The sequence below is a fragment of the Tupaia chinensis genome, unplaced genomic scaffold (assembly GCF_000334495.1).
Source record: "Tupaia chinensis unplaced genomic scaffold, TupChi_1.0 Scaffold149537_1, whole genome shotgun sequence".
NCBI classification, from domain to species: Eukaryota; Metazoa; Chordata; class Mammalia; order Scandentia; family Tupaiidae; genus Tupaia; species Tupaia belangeri.
Genome location: NW_006209381.1, coordinates 1,977,529 through 1,984,808, shown reverse-complemented (window position 1 = coordinate 1,984,808; position 7,280 = coordinate 1,977,529). Strand labels below are relative to the sequence as shown.

The window sequence follows — 7,280 nt, the reverse complement described above, 5'->3', positions numbered from 1 at the left end:
GTTCTAGGGTAAACCATAAGATCTGCATCTCTAACACGATGCTAGGTGGTGCTAATCCTGCATGTTCACTGACCCCACTTTGAGAAGCACAGCTCTGCATCATTTCAGCCAGTTCGAGTTTCATTTTCTCTTACTTGCAACCAAATCCATCTAAAGTGATGTACCACTTAGAAGTGCTTTTTTTTTTTTTTCTTTTAAGGTCATGTTGTGTTGTGTGTCTATCAATGAAATTTGTTTGTCAATTTCTTTATCTGGTAAAATTTCATACATTTTTTGCATCATTGTTCTTTTCTTTTCGTGGCTAACGCAGTGCCTAGGTAAGTTAAGTTAAAGGTTTTTTATTGACTATCATAAGTACCAGTTGCTGTTTACCCATCTGTGAGACATATAAATATGTATTTTATATGTATTTATTTGAATTAACAGCCCTGCTGCTGCGATACATAACAATACATAAACAAGTGAGTATGGCTCTGTTCTAATAAAGTTTTATTTACCACTACTGATTGTAGACTATATTTGGCCTATGACTATAGTTTGCCAACTTCTGATAGACATAATTTGAATAACACAACAAGAAAGGTGATCTACAAATACAGAAGACAACCACTGGAGAAATGAGAGTCATAAGATACAATTAGAAAGCAGCTACTTTCCCCCATCCCCCAAATCGCCATTCTGTAGAAGGAGCTAGTCTTTCCCTTTCCTTGGGTAAAATCTATGATTTTTCTGATTCCTCTCAGAAATTGAAAAATCTTTCAATCCCATGAATCACAATACACATTTAATTCAGTAACTTAAAGGTCCAGCAACATGCAATAGTTGAAATTCTGAGCTTGATGTAACAGAGTTTCTGCCTTGTCCTGGCTGGTCTCCAGTCTTCATGGAAAGCCTTCACCGGGGAAGCAGGAGAGTATGGTGAATTTTGCATTATGTTCTCTGCTTGTATGCCCATTGCTTCTCCCACTCACTGGCTCCTTCAATGCTGTATTAGGAAAGGGAGGGAAAATCAGGGGGAAGGAAAAGGTAATGCTGATATCATTCTGACCCTAGCAGAGGGTAAATATTTTTTTAAAGAGTTATTTAATTTTATTTATTATTATTTGTTTTTAATTTGGTATAGTGCATGTGCACTCACCAGAGAGAGAGAGGGAAAGTGGGAAAACAAGCCACCAGGTCCAGGACTAGAACTGTGGTCGGCCATGTGGGAGTCCAGCTCCTCAATCACCATACCACTTGCCAGCCCCTGGTAAATACTATTCTTCCTTTCATGGGACATGTGTGAGTTCTATTAGAAGCATTGTATTTTAGCCTGTTGTGTTGCTACTAATAGAAAAACTTGACTCTGGGTAATGTGTAAATAGCAGAGGTCTATTTAGTTCATGATTTTAGAGGTCCAAGGTCAAGGAGCTGCATCTGGAGAGGGTCTTTTTGCTGAGGGGAGCTCTCCACAGAGTCCTGGAGCAGGTGAGGGCATCACACAGTGAGACAGCAGGAGCCAGAGTGTCTGTCTCCACGTCCATGCATATCCTTGTGGCTCTGTTCTGGTCTCTCTCTTCTTACAAAGGTACCACAAGTCTATTGTGGGATCTCCACACTCACCATCTCCCAAAGGCTCCATGTCATATCCCATAGTCAGATCAATGTTCCTCTTAATGCCATCATAATAGGAACCAAATCTCAACGTACAAAGCTTGAGGAAACTCATTTAAACCATAGTACACCCTATAACTGGTTCCCTTGAGACAATTAAAAGCATATGCTCTTTTTGTTAACTTTTGATTCAGCCTCAAGTCCTGATATGCCTCTGACCTTTTCCACAGAGGTCACCTCACCTTCACCCCAGAAAGCCATCTTGAGCTATTTCTAAAATGACCCCAACTGCTCTCTTCCTATATTTATACCTGATTATTGGGTTTAAAGTGTGCAAGTGCATGAATTGTCATACTAAACCCCAATCCTGGTCACAATATTTTGTCTGCATCAACAAATAAGGCTGGTTTAATTTGCAAATCTATAAAACCTATAGCATTGGGTCATCGGAAAAGTCATGACACATTTTTGCATAGAACAAAACAGAAAAATCTATCATGACTTTTTCAGTGACCCAATGGCATGGGGGAAGGGAGGTAGAAAAATGAGCATCTGTGTGCTAATAATATCTAGAATTGACACATTAGGATAGGTTTATATTTAGTCAGTCCAAGCAAGTGTGTGAACCGGTAGCCTTAGTCCTAGACAACCAATCACAGAAATCTGATTCCTTTGTACAGGTGAGAAGAACGCTGATATTTCATAATTCAAAGGCATTTTCTCCCACTGCAAGACACTGGCCACTCCAATATTCTCCTACTACTTGAACAGTCTGGTCAAACACTACGGATCGGATTCTGACAAGAGTCATTTTATTAGATCCAATCTACTGTGCAGGCCTAGACTGCTGCTGTGATAGAAGACATCTCCCTCAAAGTTAAAGAAATGCTTACCACTGCCCCAAAGTAATATGTGTGTAGTGTGCACATGGATTAGTAAGAACATGTGGTCTGGATTGGCTGAATAATTTTACATTAAAACTGCTCATTTAGAAAGGTTAACTTTGATCAGTTTTCACACATCATGGAGATTCAGTAGAATGAATGTCAGTCTTAGACCACATTCTACCAATGTCGCCTTGACAGTGGAGAAAACACATCTTTGGCCCTTGGTGGATGAATATAATATTTTTTTAAGAACTATTCATTTTATTTTATTTTTATCATTATTACTCTTTAATTTGACCAGAGAAAGAGAGAGATAGAGAAAGAGAGAAAGTGAGAAAGCAAGCCACCAGGTCCAGGAGTCAGTCCATAGTCAGTCATGCGGGAGCACCTTAACCACCACAACAGCCCCAGAATGGATATACTTTTACAACCTGCTATAGCTCTTTACTTTTATTTTTTAGAATTTTTTTTTACTTTTTTTAAAGAATTATTTTATTTTTTGCTTTTATTTATTTTTATTTATTTATTTAAATTTGACCAGAGAGGGACACAGAGAGAAAGAGAGAGAGAGAAAGACAGAGAGACAGAGAGAGAGAGAGAAAGTGAGAAAGCACGCAGATCTGGGACTCGAATCACTTTGATATTTTCGGGTCTCACTGGGCTTAATCTTGAGGGTAATGGTCTTATCATCAGGGTCTTCACAAAGATCTGCACCTTTGTGTTTGACGCACAGATGTGGCCACCAACTCGCTCCATCGTGTCATTCCAGACATTGCTTTTCTTTTTTTTTTTAATAAGAATTACTTTACTTAACTATATTTATTATTATTATTTTAATATTTCCAGAGAGCTAGAAAAAGTGAGAAAGCAAGCCTCCAGGTACAGGATTCGAACCATGGTCAGCTATGTGGGAGTCCAGTGCCCATGGTCACCATACCACCTGCTTCCTCCTCCCCAGACATTTCTTTAAGTAATCCTGGGGTAAACCTGGAAGACCAAAGCTAAAACTGAATGGGAAGTAGAAATGAGCAACGAGAGCATTACCTGGCTCATGATATGACTGCAATTGAAATGCTACAGAGATGGAAAATAGATAGTCCTTGGGTATTTGTTAGAAAACAAATAGAACTAAACATAAACATAAAAATACCTTGGGACAGAAAATGAAAGACAGGTATGGCTGAGGCAGTGTGCTGTCAGGCTAGACTTCCACACTGTTAGTTACCGTAGCAACAATGAGATTAAAAAGAAGGAGCAAGAGGATGCAATGTGAAGTATGAAAGGAATTCAAGACAGTATGTCTTACTAATCAAGACTACTAGGAAACGCTGACTTTCTTAAACATCTGATGGGATAAAATGTCAATGATACTTATTAAACGTGGTCAGTGTTTTCGTATTCCCTACCTTGAAGCCATTCTACAATTGTAAATAAAAAAACAAAACATACACAAGTCAACTTGCAATTGTTTAAAATGAAATTAAATTGGTTTAAGTAAAGGGCCATATGAATTGCAGTTAAATGAAATGGGATATCTAAAGTTAAATAATTCCATCCTAATTCATTTGGCTGTAATAAAACATTTAAGCATACACATTATGGATATAAGGTCGCCCACTGTTTTGAGTCTCCCTAAAAGAAGCTCATAGCTAAGTTATAAATTAATTTAAAGGGTTTTATAAAATTGTAAATGTTTTCCTGAGCCTTTAAAAATGCTTCCAAGGGAAATTACTAAGAATGCAATAAAAATATTTTTAACAGGCTTAAACTGGCAATTTAAACTTCTTTAGCATGAAAGATGATTAGTTTTCAAAATCAGCTCAGTGTCAGAATTTTTTAAAGATTCGGAACCATATAAAAAAACAATTTTTTCAAGAATATTGTTCATTTCCTTCTTCCTATATTTCACTAAGTAGAAAGTTTAGAATGATTTCAAGAAAATAAAGCCAATGTACAAGTCTTTGAAATTTATGTCAAGCTGACTTTTCTGTTATTAAAAGATATTTACATCTCTCTTATCTTTATTTTAATTCTGTGTTCTCCAACTGGAAAGGATATAGTCAGACTCCATTCAGGTTTTGATCATTGATTTTTATACATCCTTCCAAATGTAACATTTGTTAGTATGCCACTGCTCTGCAAAGAAATCAGTTTTATCCTGCCAGAGAATAAACATATAAATTAATTTAATTGATATATATATAGATAGATAGATAGATAGATAGACAAAGATACACACACACACACACACACATACACACACACCCTTAATAAATAAAATAGTTTAATTAATAATGATTGGCGCAGTCTAGACTTATTTTCCACTTTCCTCTCCCTAGACTGGAAATGCAAGGAAAGGAGATTTATAATGACCACATAGAATGTGTAAGACAGGAAAAGAATCTTGAATGATGTGGTGAAATTTTCCAGGTAGGCATCATGCCCCTTCTCACTCTATTCATTCAAGGGTAAGTGGGAGGAATTAAATTACAGAACTGAACCCACTCTGTATTATGAGGAGCAAATTGCTCTGGGCACGTACTTTGGCCTGCCGGACATGGTCCTTATGGTGAGAGCAGCATTGTGTGAGAAAATACTTGTTTCCAGAGTGTGTTAAAATGTTGGTTCATGCAGACAGGTTCTGTGGACATTGTGTTTATGGTGGGACAGTCCTTTGCGTAGCACTGTAATCACTACTATACCATATCCATTGAAACTAGTGGTCAATTAACAATGCTTTTAACCTTGTCAGGAAAAGGTAAATAGTATCACACTAATAATCATTTCATTATCAATGACAGGAGTGGAAGGTGAGACAGAAACTAGAAAAGCTATGATAATATATAAAGTTGTTTTTCACAAAATTAAACGAGATTACTTACTTAAAAATGTAATATAATGCAGATTGTCCACTCAAATCGTGGGCTCTAAATAATTTATCATATTTAAAGCTATTCTTTTTCATTTAAAATACATTATTCTAAAGCTGTTTTCTACTGATTTTTAAAAGGTTCTTTAGTTAACATTTTCATGTGACTAAAGGAATTTCTTGTACTTTTTACTGTGAATTCTAGTAAAAGTCTTATGCCTTTATGTTCTATGGTTTTGCCTATACTCAATTCTTTGTATCTTGTTTTCTTGGAAATTACCTTGGTCAATCTGGGTTTTATTTTGATATGTTCTTGCTAAAATATGCATCTTTCTCTCTTTTAAAAAAATCAGCTGACATCAAAGCATTTTTAATCACATTGAAAACCCTCATCAATTGCTGTTTGTTTCTTTTTGGTAACATCACCAATTCCCCCAGACCTAGGCAACCTTAGCAGGATATATTCCTTTCCCATGTTCTCCTACCCTATTTCCTGCAGTGTCTGATGTAAAACAGATTTTAAAGTTCATAATAGAACAGAGGTCAACATGAAAGACTCTAGGATCCTGGCCTTTGGTTTTTGCTTCTGGTCTTTATTATTACAGCAAATAGTTAGTTGAACTATTATTTTCCATGTCACATAAAAACACTAGAATGACAAGCCTTTCTTTCTAATCATAAATCAGAATTTTCAAAGGACTTCCCAATATGTAAGTATAGGTAGAAGAAGAAGAAAAAGCAAACAAACAAAAAAAACCCAGGAACCCAAAGTAATCGAAATGAACTGTAACATTCTGAAATTTCTAAAATCTGAGAAACAATTTGAGTCCATGCCTATCTCCTGCTCTCCTGTTTTGATCCAGAGTGTATCTTCAAACAGTTTAAGGCAATCCCTCCTCCTGTGCTTTGGATTCAATTCCCTGCTGTTTCATCTGGGAATATGCTCTGAGAATTTTCTCCTTTTCTCTCCTCTATGGTCAAAGTAGATCCATCCCTGTTTTTAAACACACACAAGCCTTGTCCATTTCAAAACAATAGCCAATCTTGTCCTCTCTCCACAGCACTCACAGCTCCAGCCTAATTCTCAACTCACCTACAGAACATTTCTTCACAAGCCTTGGACTGATCCAAGACAAACCACTAAGAAAAAAAACAAGGTCATCTGGTGGCATAAAGTATAGGGCAGCTGGATCCCACATGACTGATGGCACTTTGGAGTCCTAGACACTGTGGCTAGAAAAATATATGGGCACAAGTGTATGTGTGCACAAAATTCCAAACGAAGGTGAGATGAAGAAGGAATTATAGTATGAATGTTCCCTTTGAGGGGGAGGGAGTGTTTCCTCACTTTTCCTCTCCCCACTCCTCTCTGTCTCTCTCCAGTGAGCACATGCACACTTTGGCAAACTATGTACAAAAAAAAAAAAAAAAACAACTTTACAGCCCTGTTCCAATTAGAATGTTTATAGCTGTAAATAACAGAACAACTAACCAAAGTAGCTTAACAATGAGAAATTCATTCTCTCATACAATTGAAAACTTAAAAAAAAAAAGGTAGCAATTTTAAGAATGACTAATTCAAAGGTATGACAAGTCATTAGCACATAGGTGATTTCCATACATGAGCTTTGGGCAGTATATCCCATTAAAATCTCAAGGTGTTTGGTGCATTCCAAACATGTTTCATGATCACAATGACTTTGCTCCAAAATCATACCAAATAACAAGTAAATGCAAAGATATGGCAGGAAAACAGTACCTAAAAGAAGCATAATATAGCTATATTAATAGCAAGTATGTTGGCATGAATTCTGAAACAGGATTCCCTGGATTTTTTAATAGTGGCTAAACTAGATTTTAGGTGTATCCTTGAGCAAATTACTTAATCTGTGCTTTCATTTTCTTTTTAAGTAAGTATAGATTGATAATAA

The 7,280-nt window shown here is 36.4% G+C and overlaps 1 long non-coding RNA gene across 1 annotated transcript in view; it reads right to left on the bottom strand.

Moving 5' to 3' along the window:
• Nucleotides 1-475: 475 nt before the first annotated feature.
• Nucleotides 476-7,280, bottom strand: part of LOC102500743 (uncharacterized) — an 18,373-nt gene continuing 11,568 nt past the window's right edge. The window contains exon 4 of the long non-coding RNA XR_003548380.1: nucleotides 476-985. This is a non-coding gene — a long non-coding RNA (uncharacterized LOC102500743). The remainder of the gene's footprint in view (nucleotides 986-7,280) is intronic.